Here is a 14,049-nt window from a genome sequence, read left to right as displayed (position 1 = left end):
TGCATGATAAGAAAGTAATTATAATATTATTTCAAATAAAATAAGATAAACTTTGATTCAATAAAGTCATTTGAAGAAAAATTGAAATTTTTTCTTCAAATTAAAATACTTTGGCAGATTAACGTCCACACAAATAGTAAAAGAAATAACGGTTATTTGAAAGGCTTTGGAAAGGGGGAAATTGGTTTTTGTTTTTGAAAAACAAAACGACAGAGAAAAAAAAACATTCAAATTAAAAAAAAATTGTATGAAAAGTTGATGGGAAAAAAGCATTATTTGGAAGATTCTTAGGTAAACCAAATTATGATAAACCACAGGATCTTTGAAGACTATCAAAATAAATTTTAACAAGAATTACTGAAGTTTCAGCTGGAAAGATAAATTATTGTGGAACATACTACTCATTAATGTGGGAAATGAGAAAACAGCATGAGGTGGTTGGGGAACTAGAGTTTTATATACTTGTAGCTTACTGTGACTTATGGAAATTGATTATATTTGGACAAATTTTTTCAGTTGTTGTTTTTATCTAATAATTATGGATGCATATTATTTTTATGTTTCTTCTTTTTATGGCTACAGTATGCTATCATTACTTTCCACGTTTTCTTTTTTTATTTATTATCAGTACTTTCTGTATCTTAGTTAAAAGTGTTTTTTTATAGTTAAGTTATACTATATTATTTTCTGTTTTTATTTCTGTTTCTTGTCGTTTAATTACTATTAAAGAACTTACAGCCACCTTCAATCTTTAAAACAGAATTAATTCTTCGCTGAAATTCCGGGACGTGTGGTCAGGATTTCGATCGTCAACTGATTCTTCGCATACACAAATAGTTTTATATTAATTAAAAATAAAATAAAATAAATATAAATTAGAGTAAGTTTTCGAATTTAGATTAAGCCAATGTTATTAAAAAGTCAAATTACTTAAAATAAAGAAACAAAAAATTATCTTAAATTGAAATTTAATAAAAAATAACTTTTGACATGTTTTTGTTAGTAACAGCACTAAGCCAGCTGCGCATTAGAATGCTTTGAAGTTCTTAGATTTTAAAACCACGTTATCTGTTGAGCACTTTTTCTTCATGCTGTTAGATATGCAAAATTATTCTTGACAGATAAATCCTGTAAGATTACTTTTACAAGTATTACTTTTCTTTATTCCTATTTCTGCCTGTGTAATCTTTTAAAGATGAAATACTGAGCTAAGCATAGATCACTTCCTTGTCATGATTTTTTTTTTCATTATTAAGCACGCAAAGTCTAACAAAAAAAAATCCTGATAATTTTATTGTGCTTTTTTTAAAAAAAATCAACTCGACCAAGTCTAAGAAATTTTACAGTACAATGACAATCGTAGATTCATTAAAATCATGAATATAACTAAAACTGTTCAAAATTATAGTAGAAAAATTTTCATGCATCTTATAGCGAATTTAAATTTCCTGAATGTTTCTGCTAATCAATTTTTAAAAAAAAGTCTTAGTGTTTAAAAGCAGGAAATCTCTTTTAAGAATATCTTACAACTTAACAGAAGCTATGATATTTGTCAGTACACTCTTATTAGTTCTTGTTTTTTATGCAGGATTATAGTTATTCAAAATTTGTGTACGTTTCTGCTCATATTCTTGATCTACCTTCTAGTGGTGCTTTTTTTATGTTTTTGTCGTTCTAGATCCGCTTTTTTCGCTTTGTATTTGTGTCATTCACTTATTACTCACTTTGTACAATGGGTTTCCTTTGTATTTTAGAAATTGGTGCGCTGTTTGATGTTGCTGTACAGTATACTATATCTTCCATCCTTTGGACATTGTGATATTATTTTTATGTTTATTTGTCACTGCTTTCTGTATGTAATTTTCAATTTAGTCTCGAGTCCAGAATTCACTATTTAATTTAAATATTCTATTTTAGTCAGATGAATTATAATGTATACTCTTAATTACCGCTTATATTCTGACGATGATTATAAACCTTTCAATAAATAAATGATTCTCTCCCCGGCGAATTTCAAGGTCTTACACCCTTTCTAGTAGGCGGGCCGTCGTGGGGTAGACCAAGACCAAGTACAAGTTTATACAAAATTTTCCTAATGCTTAGAATAAAAACAATCGTATTCATTCTATTTTATAGGAAAATTAGTAGTCATAAGAATATCAAACTTCTACGGCATGAATTTCAGAAAATGAAGAAGTGAATAATACAAAATCATTATTCGTTAGGAAAAGTGACTAACCCCTTGAGTGATACTCCATAAACCAAATTATTTAATAGTAAGTAATAAATTTTTCTTATGAAGTTGGGATTAATTGCTGATCTCATGGTTTATTAGAAAAGTTTATTATTTGATGTATTAAGTGCTTGCATGTATTTTCATTAGCGACACCTATTGGTAAACATGCGAAATATCGATATAAACGATAATGGTTTTGGGTTTTACCAATTTACTATTGCTTTATTGTTATCATTTTGAAAGTTTTCCATTTAGTATGATTGAGTTATTCAGTGTATAATGACCCCAATCGTGGTACGCTCCAAATTCGATATTCATTGATTTTTTTTTTGTTTGATTTGAAGAAATCTGCTGCCGAAGCCCATCAGACACTTTTAGAAACTTATAGTGATGCTGCTCCATCATATACCAGTTGTCGGTTTTAGTTTCAACGATTTAAGAGTCGTGATTTCGATGTCAATGATAAAGAACGGCATGAAGGACCAAAAAATTCGAAGACAATCAATTGCAAGACTTATTGGACGAAAATGGGAAAAAGTTGTAAAAAATGATGGAAAATATTTTGATTGATATATATTGTACCAATTTCCTCAATAAATGCCTTTTTAAAGAGAAAAAATGGTCAAAATACATGCAAGCACCAAATACTATTTTGAAAATACATTGAAATAAAATAATTTTTAATAAATAGCATCATCTTTATAAATTGAGATATAATTCTCTGGCAGAAAGACTCAATAGCTATGTGGTATAATAGCTCCGCTTATCAATATTGGTGCATTTATTTCCCTTTTTAAAACTGAATGTGACAAAAAGAGCCTGGAGCTAAAAATTTTCTGAAAGCAATTCACCATTCATCTGTTATACGCTGCTGATTTATAACACCGTTTTCGTCACTTTTCTTAAGAATATTGAATTACCTTTGCACTCATTCAAAACATCAACTAATCAATCTGAAGTAACTTCCATTTTTTAATGAAAATGATCATTTCTTTTACCATGTTAAGTATGATATTTTGATCTTGAATTAATGAATGGCCTTATATTCCTTTTTTTCCCTATAAACCTGAATTTTAAGAATTGTTTACCGTCTTACTTCCTGGCTTATTTTTTGGAGTTGTTATTGTCCACAAGTTCAATGCCGGGGTCAGCCAGTGTCACTTCCATGTGCGACTCTTATTCCACCACCTTGTGTCACCTTTTCAGCCCCGTGAGAGAGCAAGCAAGTAAACAGTTCCGACAGCAGACGAAAGCTCTCCGATCGTCTGTCGTCGCTCACACTTTTAGAACATTACATTTTTATCATTCGAACATAAGAATAGCGATAAGAATGTTTTCTTCTTCTTTTTCTGTCCACTATCTGCCGTGCAGGGATCCCAAGACGCACTTTAGGGATCAAGTCCAAAGATGCTCGGATCGACAGTGAGATAGCTTAGAACTGAAACTCCTCCCTCCGGATAGAATACGATGAAAGACACCGATGGGTTGCGTTCGAAGGACGAATTCCAGAATCACCCCTTCCCCAAAATTCATGCAAGGCCACTTTATCAATTTGTGGGAGGACCACTGCCATTGGACTATCGGTCCATGTTGTAGAAGGGATCCCTGGGTCAATACATGGGAATTATTTTTTTGGGACCAAGTCTCTCATCATCTACATAATGATAACTTGCTGAAATTTAAGCTTATCATGTTAAAAGTGAAATAAATAGACATGTCCTTGATTGATTTCTATAATAGTAGTAAACAAGGGAGAGCTCTAATCAAGGTCTGAAACAGTGGTTTAAACAAGTTTGGGAGATTAAAAATTTTGAAAACCTATTAATGTAATCATTGTGATTGCTGTTCTAATTTATTTTTGAGAATATTTTTTCCCGAGAAGCTGCGATGGAATTTTAAGCACAATAAAATTACATTTCAATCTTTCCAGACGATGATAATATAAATCTCTCATTATTTACTACTGGTCATTTTTGGCGATCAGCTGGTTCACCGAAGCTATTGATTGTATTTAATTTCAATATCCGTCCAGGTAAAAAGATGATCTTCAGAGAAAAATTCGAATTTTATTTAGTGATTTAAAATAAAGCTTAATTTTAAAATAATCATTATTTTTAGTCTGTGTAATATAGAACTGCAGATAAATATATAATAATAATAATATAAGGTATATGCAATATAAGATATTAAAATAATGCATAAAAGATGAAAACGAGACAGAAAATAGTGATATTTTAAACGGGAAATAAATAATTAATTTTATTTTTGCTATAAAAGTCGCCGAAAATAATATGGAAATATTTACATTAACTTTTTTCCTACCAAGCCAGTTCACCTTTTACAAGTAATTTTGTAAAAACGTTTAGAAATAGCATTTATTTCTAAAGTATTCATATCAGCAAATGTGCAAATTCATTTTCTGAAGAAAAAACTTTTTTACTATGATCAATTCATAAAAAAACGTAAGAATTTTAAAATTTCACAAAATTTTAAAATTAGTTAACATTTAGGGAAACGTGGTATGCATGTGTCAAATATCTTTGAGAATGTAGTAGACCACAGATTTTATGATAGTTTCATTATTCATGTTTTACAGTCACTTTCAGTTAGATAAATTTTGGCAAGAAAAATTATGAAAGAAAACTTCGAATGTCAATGGAATATTCAGTTAATTAATTAATTTCTATTTTATAATCTTTTACATTCTAGATAGAATGAGAAGAAAGTAAACGAAATGAAAATTAAATATGCTTATTATTTTTATAATTCTGTTTTAATTGATATAAGAAATTTTTCTAAATGTTCATTAACTAAGCAGCTTTTTTAAAAACTAATGATAATATATATATATATTTTTATCTTCTAATTCTGTCCTATTAAAGCTGTTTTCATACGTTGGCAGTCTAAAGATTTTTTTTAATGTGTCATTTAAAAAAATTGTCACCGATCTTAGTAGGATACTCTAAACTTCTTAGTCATAATGTCATATCCATTATTCCGTCAACAAACTATATTTAAACATCAAATTATCATAAACATTAAAGCTGTATTGTTTTAATAATCTTACCCATATTTCTGTTCATTGTATTCTTGAGCCATCCTAAAAGAGAGACGAATCATAGTGCTATGAAAAATACAATAGTCTGGTTCATCTAACTTTAATAGTATTACAATTTAAAAAGACCTACTCCCTTTCTGAAATAGTCAGCAGTATACCATTACATTACCCAACAGGAAAGCGAGAACCAGCCACACCCCGAAACTTCTCATTTTTGAGGTATCTTCCGTTGGAGATAGAGGTACTGCAATTTTTCACTTTTTTAATTTATCGTTCAAACTACACAGTTAGTAAGTAAATCATAACCATCCTACTTATCTTTCAACAATCACGTGATTAAATATTTGATGAAACAACGAAAGCAATTTGAATTTTAGAGTAATAATGTCATTTATTGTTGAAATTAGGGGAACACCACATACACACAGTAACTATAACTTTTAATGTTATTAAGCTGTGCCGTGTACGTTAAGTAGAAGACAAATCAACCTGCTGAAGTAGGATCATAAGTACGCATTGGGAAAAGCTTCAAATAATTTATTTACTATTATATTACTGTCACCATTGATTTTATATTAATCACTACTGTTACCGTCATTATTGCTTTATTTATTGATATACTTTTGTATTTTTAAAACTTTTTCATTAATTTTAAATTGGCTCGGATTTATTTTGGATACTATTAACGTATACCATAAATTAATTGCCAAGTAAATAGCCAGGATGACACTATAGATTCAATAAAATTGTTAAATTCATGCCAAAATTTATTTCGTAACCAATGTACGCTAATGGCATGTAAGGTTTTCTCTGGCATGGCAAGTTTGTTAGATTACGAGAGAAAGTTTTGGAAAGATTACTCCCGATGGGTTCAATTTCCAATGTATCTTTATATCGGATATCCTTCTGAAACAGAAACAACAGTTTCTGTTTATTATCAACATATTTTTCAGCATAAGTTCCGTTTTCTTTTTCTTTTTTTTCTCGAGAAATTTGTGAAATACTGAGCAAGGAAATCATGTCACTCTGTCTCAAGAAGATTACTTACAAATCAGTAACCTCTGGCTATACATGTGATGCTACTAGATATCGTTAATTACAGTACGAGATGAAATGTTTGTTTGCACTGGTTTCGATTATTTGGTAGGTCAATATTCATCAACAGATAACGTGAAAATCACACTGTTTACCATCGGAGTTTCACTGTTTTAAATCACTGACGCACGTGAGACTTCTACTGGTACATAAACAGACGCTTTTTTTTAAAAAGGGTGATAGATAATTTGGATTGTAATTTGTATCAAATTTCTCATCACAATAATCTGATTAATTTTTTTATCAGAAAATTCAGATGATCTTATTTTTTCACAAAAAAAGTATGCCAAAACGTATGACCTAAACGATTGAGATATGTTAAGATTCTTTGATTAGTTCAAATAAAGTAGCAGGAGGTTCAAATCTAATCTTGTTGTCAATTTTGGGCTAGATTTCATAAATTAATAGTTCAAGAAAGGCTACACAATGAATCAATCTGCCTAATCCACTAGAAACAAATCTGATTCTGATGTACTAAAAAGATATGATATTTTTGAACAAAATTTAGATTTAAGTAATAAAAATCACCACTTTTTTTGTTATAAACTTTACGTTTATGAAGGAAATTATTTGATACTGTATGCAATTTTGAAAATTCTCAAGTACGGAAAACACGTATTGCGTAATTTAGAAGCCGTGTTTCAGAACTATGAATGTAAATGCAATAACCCAAAAACGCTATGATTTATACTTATAAAATTCGGTATATAATGGTATTCGATATCTCGTAATTGCAACTGTAGTTCCCTGTCAAATGTCAGTTTCTTTCGGTCTACAAAAAAGCATACTTGATTTTTTCCCCCATTGTACTATGAAGCACAAATGCTCATACTCAGAATTCTGAAAACCTGAGCACAAGTAAAGTTCACGATCTTGCTCAAAGTATAATTTTATGCGAGAGACAAAAGGGATAACACCTTTATTTAGGAGCCTTTTGAGAAAATTTCGGGGAAACTTTTCTACTTGTTTTATTTCCACGACCCCCGGCAGAGGTCGCGGTGGCCTGATGGTAAGGTCTCGGATTCGGAACGGTAGGGTTTCAGGCTCGGGACTCGGTTCCACCGAAGAACCATCGTGTAAGCGGGTCTGGTGCGCGTTAAATCCGTAGGGATCAAACGTTCTTTCGCAAACGTTGGTGTAGTGCCGAAGTTTGGAGAGGAGGTGCCAACTCAGGCATTGTCCTTGTCATCTGAACACGATTCAAAATTATAAGGTTTGTCCCAAAATATCCCTAGTGTTGCATTAAAACGGGACTTTAATATAATTGAACTGAGCGGCGACCTTCGGCAATATAAAATAAAAAAAAATTTCTCGAATTCTTGAGAGGGAAGGGCATATAACGGGTGAGCTCATTAAATTCTGGAAGTTGAATCTCTTGCGAACGCAATATTTTTTTCTTTGTATACTTCTTAAACGGAAAAGTAAAAATAAAGCATCTATTATATACGCAAAGGTGAATTTAATTGAATATGGCTATTTGGCGAATATTAATTGAAAATTATTTTTAATAAAATGTTTTTTTTGCGAATTTATGCCTACAAGGTGTTATATTCTGAGATGAAGGAGGGGGGGGGAGAACATCTTTCAAATCTTTCAGAAATCCTAAGTTAACTTACATTATTGTGTTTATGAAGCACAAGAAAATATTTCTTTCTTTAAAGAACTCCGCTTCATCACTGTGAATTAAAAAGGGGGAAAAAATTAATACTGCAATTTGTTTTTCACGAAAGATAACTAACGTCTCTACTAATCTCATTGAAGTTTTACATTTCATTTTCTCGTATCGATGGTTTTGTATACAATATCAAGGCCAAAAATAACTAGTGCCTGGTCAGCAGTCTTGCTCATCTTTCAAGATCGATATTCAGCAAAATACTCCATGTTTATGTACACATTAATCTTGCTTTACATTCATATTTAAAAAACAATGAGTGCACTGTGTTGAAGAGATCACCCCATTGAAATCCAGTTTAAAATTTTTATATGATGTATCTAAATATTATAAAAAACATCCAGTTCTTATCAAGCTAAGAGTGAAATTTGGTGGCATCACAAATGGATTTGTCTTGCATGAAAATTTTTTTTCATAAAGAGCTTTACTAACAAAAAGAGAGGGAAATGTGCTGCATTCTATAATTTGGTTAAACTGGAGATTTGTTTGAAGGGAATTTAAGGGGACAAGACAAGCTTGGATATTTTAAATCATATCTTTTGGTTATTCCACCCAATTTCAATGTGTCCCATCCCACGTCGAACTGAATGGCAATGAGCTAGTTCATGCTTTTTTCATGATTGCTTCATCTTTAATTATGTGTGGAGACAAAGTACTCACTTATTCTGAAGTTTCCTCAATAAAAAAAGAAATTGAAATAAATAAGCTTTGAAAGGCACCACTCAACCATACGTTTGTAATTTGGTAGAAGGCTTGGAGGGATTTTTCATTTCAAAAGTAAACTTACCGGGAAACAGCAGACGGCTCTCTAATGATTTATTAATGGAACATTAAAGCATTTAATTACTTCTTAGAAGGGCTGGAAATCCCTTCTGGAATATGACAGCTGTAAAGCTGATTAGGCAACCCTCTTTCATATTTTTGATTATTTAGTTTTACCAAAGGCAATGTTTTAAAGGACCTGTGCTGAAAGCTTATAAGCCAGTTAAGAGCTACGCTATCCGGGAAATTGCTTTTGTATCATGGTCATGTTACTGGACTGCGAACCACAAGGTCCCAGGTTCTATCCTCGCGCATCGCAATCCGCTACAGACCTGATTTTATTCGTCGACTTTTTGGAGGTTTTTTTGGATTTATGTAGATGGTTTTACAAAGCTGGATCATAACACAACAACAACAACAGAAAATTTTTTGCGTTGTTATGATCATTCAACTAAATACGCGTATGCATTATAACTGAATGTATTCCTCTAGATGCCAAAGCACTACTCATTATGCTTTTTCAGTTACTGGTTGAAAAATTTCCTTTTACTTGTATAGGAAACAGTGGATCATAAATTGGCAACACAAGATGAGAACTACAGTCCCTTTATAAAATAACTTTTCATGTTTGAAGGCAACTTCAGCTAAAACTAATGAACGTGATGAAGCTAATTCTTGTATGCAGATCGCGGAAAACTTAGGTTGAATCCCGTAAAACAAACAAACAAACAAATATGCCAAAGATCGCCATTGTAGTCGGTATCTTATATACATGGAAGGCCAGCACAAAGAAAATGATATTAGCGGGCCAAAGATTTCTAATAGTGTTTAATAAGACATAATTTTTATGAATTTCATATTGTATGTCATTTATTTCTGTGTGTTAGTTTCTATCAATCTAACATTGATGATATTTTTCATAATCCATTTTTTTATCTGTTCATTGTAATCATTAACCAGGTTTTATTCTCACGGTGACAATATATCTTCCACTAGTAACCTCTGTTACTAATATTTTTGTCCTAATTTTTCCCGCTTTTCACACATTTTATAGTTTTATTCTGTTCATTAGATATAGACTAAATAATTCTAAATAGGGAAAGTTATTTTACCATCTTATAGAATGCCATCTTGATGTTTTCCGAGTTACAAAAAAAACACGTGATGGGATTTATTAGATCATTTGGTCTTATTGCATCCCCTTTTACAGTATTTGCAATTTATAAAAATAAACATATATATGTAAAATATTCTTTGACAGAAAAAGCTTCGTGATCTTTTACAATCTTTATTCTTCATAATTTTAAGGAAATAATCCACTTTTTATCTGTTATCAGAATTTTTTGTCAAATCCATGATGAGTGCAGAAAATCGACTAGGAAAGTAAAAAGCAGGAAAAAGAAACCATGAGAAGGTATTTTGTACCCCTATAGTTTTAAAAAGGAATTAGCTAATATTATGTTTTGATCACTCAGAGAAAATAACAATCAGTTCAACTTAGAAGCTGGAATTTAATTGATTCGAAAATTATTTTTAGAGTGTAAGTAATTAGAAGTTATAACACATATGAGATTACTAATATTTGTGCAATAATTTTTATAATTAGACGAATCCTTTGGACTTACTTTTTATTTATTTTATATGGAACTCCATTAAATCATATTGCTGCAAAATCGGAAATTTCATTTTTTATTCAATAATTTATACAACAGAAATTGACCGTGGTTTAGAAAATCCTATGATCAATGATGTTTATAATACTTTCATTTAGTTGGATATTCAATTTAAAACAATAAAAGCCGTTAAAAATAATTTTATTACATCTCGAATATTTTAAGGAAAATAATTATGTTTAAATAATAAAAGTTACTAAAAAAATTTCTTCGTTTGCAATTACAATCTAAAACAAGGTGTCATGCCGAGTTCGATAGGCTCATTCTGTGTTAACAAACAATGGGCATTGTTTTCTATATATGATTGCTCTCAAATTCTGCAAAAAAAAAAGAAAAATGGATTGTTCTACTATGCATTATTTTTGCAAAAATCACTTATATCATACTGATCACAGCTTGATTACTTCATAATTCTAAATATTTGAATCTTTCATTCGTTTCATAGTGACGGTATATTCGTGATTGAGTACCTGGTATCTAAAACTGGTTTTCATTTTTCATGAATAGTACACACAATGCAAGCTATAGTTTTCTTGAAGGATGTCGCATAAAGAAAAGTGGGGGGGGGATACCTTTACTAGTTGTTGGTTTTTTGAAAGATGGCATACGAAAAAATTCGGTACCCTTACTATTTAAAGTTTTTCTAAACGATAATATGCAAACTATTTAATCTTTTTTTTGTGCATATTAAAAAATAATATGCACAAAAAAAAAAAAGTTTGATCGCGCTTTTTTTTTGTGTGTGTGTCGTTTTCTTGGAAGCTGACATAAAAAAACTTGACATTTTAATTGCAAAAGCCATACCTCATGGAATAACCAATATAATCACAATTCCTAACTTTTGTCTTTAATTAGAAAAATATTGAAAATTTATTCCAGTTTTCAATAAGATTTCCCTGATATATTCATATTTTAAATAAGATGCCCAATTTTGTTAGTTTTCAATAACATGCTTTGATTTTTTTTCACTCTTTAGTAAATAATTAAAATTAAAATTTTTCTTATATGATATGATAGTTACAGATCAGACCAGATTTAACGAAGAATCCAAAATTGCTCAGCAATAACCACTTAAGCCGCGGTTCTTGCACAATACTCTTTACTATACTGTCTGAAAAATAGTCCAGGCCGCGGTGGCCTGGTGTCTCGGCTTCGGAACCGGAGAGTTTTAAGTTAGAGACCCGATTCCACCGAAGAACCATTGTGCAAGCACCAAGGTGCACGTTAAATCCGTTGGGGCGAACGTCCTCCCGTTGGTTTCGAGCAGAAATTTGGAGAGGGGGCTGCCTGTTCTGGTGTCGCCCTCGTCATCTGACCGCGGTTCAAAATTACGAGGTACGTCCCAAAATAGCCCTAGTGTTGCTTAAAAGCGGGACGTTAATATAATTAAACTAAACTGAAAAATAGTGCAGAAAGACATGACATCATTTTTGTCACATAACAAATATATATATATATATATATATATATATATATATATATAGTATAATATAATTAAGTGGCTAAGCAAGAATTCGCATCCGTTATGTGGGCCTTAAAAGGAAAACAGTAATTTTCTTTCTTTCCCTCCCCTCTAATTAGATATATTAATCTGATACTATCATGGTGATATCAGTAAAATCTTTCTTTGCACGTGAATTCCCTCTTCTTAGCAGTTGTTTTGCATAAAAAGCACTTACAATTGGCGTGATCTGAACAGACCGTTCCTCTGCCTCTGTTTCCCTCAACCTGACCTTGTCCTCGACGCCCACTCTACATTAGCACTAAGTTCTATTTCAGAAATCTGGGATTTTAACACATTTAATCTTATCTTCCACAAGCGATATTTGAACAGCTTGTTTTGCATCCATTTCTAAGTTTCACTCTTAAGTTCAATCAGGTTCGCATCTTCCCAGAAAGGAAAAATCTCTCTCCGGATTATCTTGGTCCAAGTTACCCACTCATGAGCAATACACTGCATATTTACCGATTCCAAAGGTGGAAGTCAAAAGATACACTCATTATCTCGAAAGAAAAGACCTTTAGCTGCAGCGTCCACGGGTAAACGGACGACCAGACGTGCTGATTGGAGAGAAATTATTCTTTTACGCTGAGTTGTTGTTGACATTCCGCTTTTGGTAAAGCGACTACGAGCGATAAGATAATGCGAAGGGGGGATTGAAACAGGACTTTAGATAACATGAAGCGTGTGCCAGAGTTTGGCTGCAAATCGCCCTTCCTGATGCCAGTTTAGGTAGCCAAGATAGGTTCTGTGGCATAGGAAAGGAAATGAGATCAAGTTTTGGTTTTGGAATAAAAACAGAAAACACAGCCTACTTGAATTCTAAATTCAGTGCTTACATTTTTTTAAAGGTTTTGATTTGGATTATTTTTCATTTGTCTCGTTTGTAGAAATCTTTCTTTATCAAAATGACAAAAGAAGACATAAGCTGCATTGGAATGAACAGACGAAGTCTTGTAATTCCGTTCCATTTTGCTTATCTCTGTACGAAGCTTGCATAAAAATTTTAAACAGCTTTAAAATCTTTTTAAGGAAACTGATTTCTGAAAAATTCACTTCGCAGATTTTGGTGACTGCTAAAAATAGGTGGTCACACTAATTTGACAGGTAAAAGACATTGATTTTTTTTTTCAATTATAAGCTATATTTATTGTTATTATTATTATTTTGATTTATTTAAAAAATATTTCCACACGTAAAGGTCAGTTATTAGAAATGAAACAAAGTAACAAGCCGATCACACCTTCTTCCTTTTAAACATTGTCTGTGTTCAAAAGTTGCAGATTTATCAGGATAGTCTCAATTTTTAACATATTTTTTTTTATCAGTTTTAAACAAAATTTTCTGAAGACTTTCCACAAAATTTGTTTCCGTTTATCCGCCACCAAAACCAAATTCAAAACTGCCCCCATATCCAAAAACATACATCTAAAATTTGTTAAAAATCTACAGTTTTGATGTAAAAAGCAAAAACGAAATTCCGTTTATCCACTACCCTGCGTTGTCGAGTTATGTTAACAGAGATAAATGATTTCGAAAACAAAATTTTTCAAACTTAAAGGTGGTCTAAGAACCTCGAGAAATCTGAATTCTTAAAAATCTAAAAGTTAAATTTTTTAACGATTTCACTACTTTCTCTTTTTATTTAAAAAATCGAGAAAAATTTATATCTCGTCTATAAAAACAATTATCTCGTCTCTTCAAAGAGGAGAATTTGATTCATCTTTGTTTCAAGAAAGCAAATATATCAGGAGATTTTCTGTAAAATCATTGATATGCATCCCTAGTTATATTATCATGTGTGCATTTAACTCTTTTTGTATCCTGCAGTCGTAGTTCTATTTAGACAAAAAATAAAAATACAAGATTCTTGAAATCGCATTGTCAAAACTTATGGTGACGTCATTCACATTCTAGATCATTTTCTAGGGCTATTTCAAATATATGTGGCAACTGTCGATAAATAATTCATATTTTATATTTCTTAAGTACTGAGCAATCTACCAAAGGCATTTTGATAAATATGACAGACAGCACTCCAACTCAAACTGT

General features: G+C 31.3%; 1 protein-coding gene across 5 annotated transcripts in view; it reads left to right on the top strand.

Annotated features, from left to right (window-relative positions):
• LOC129983926 (mutS protein homolog 4-like) overlaps positions 1-14,049 on the top strand; it is a 131,240-nt gene that overhangs the window by 77,058 nt on the left and 40,133 nt on the right. For 2 of the 5 annotated variants that reach the window (XM_056093640.1, XM_056093639.1), the window contains exon 1: positions 12,937-13,104. The exons of the other annotated variants lie outside the window; for them this stretch is intronic. The gene's annotated coding sequence lies outside the window, so the exon portion shown is untranslated. Of the gene's footprint in view, positions 1-12,936; positions 13,105-14,049 lie in introns of those variants that run through there. 5 annotated transcript variants of the gene reach the window in all.

This window comes from Argiope bruennichi, chromosome 9, assembly GCF_947563725.1.
Source record: "Argiope bruennichi chromosome 9, qqArgBrue1.1, whole genome shotgun sequence".
Taxonomy (NCBI): Eukaryota; Metazoa; Arthropoda; class Arachnida; order Araneae; family Araneidae; genus Argiope; species Argiope bruennichi.
Note: the sequence above shows the minus strand (reverse complement) of the source record. Positions and strands in the feature narration are given on the sequence as shown.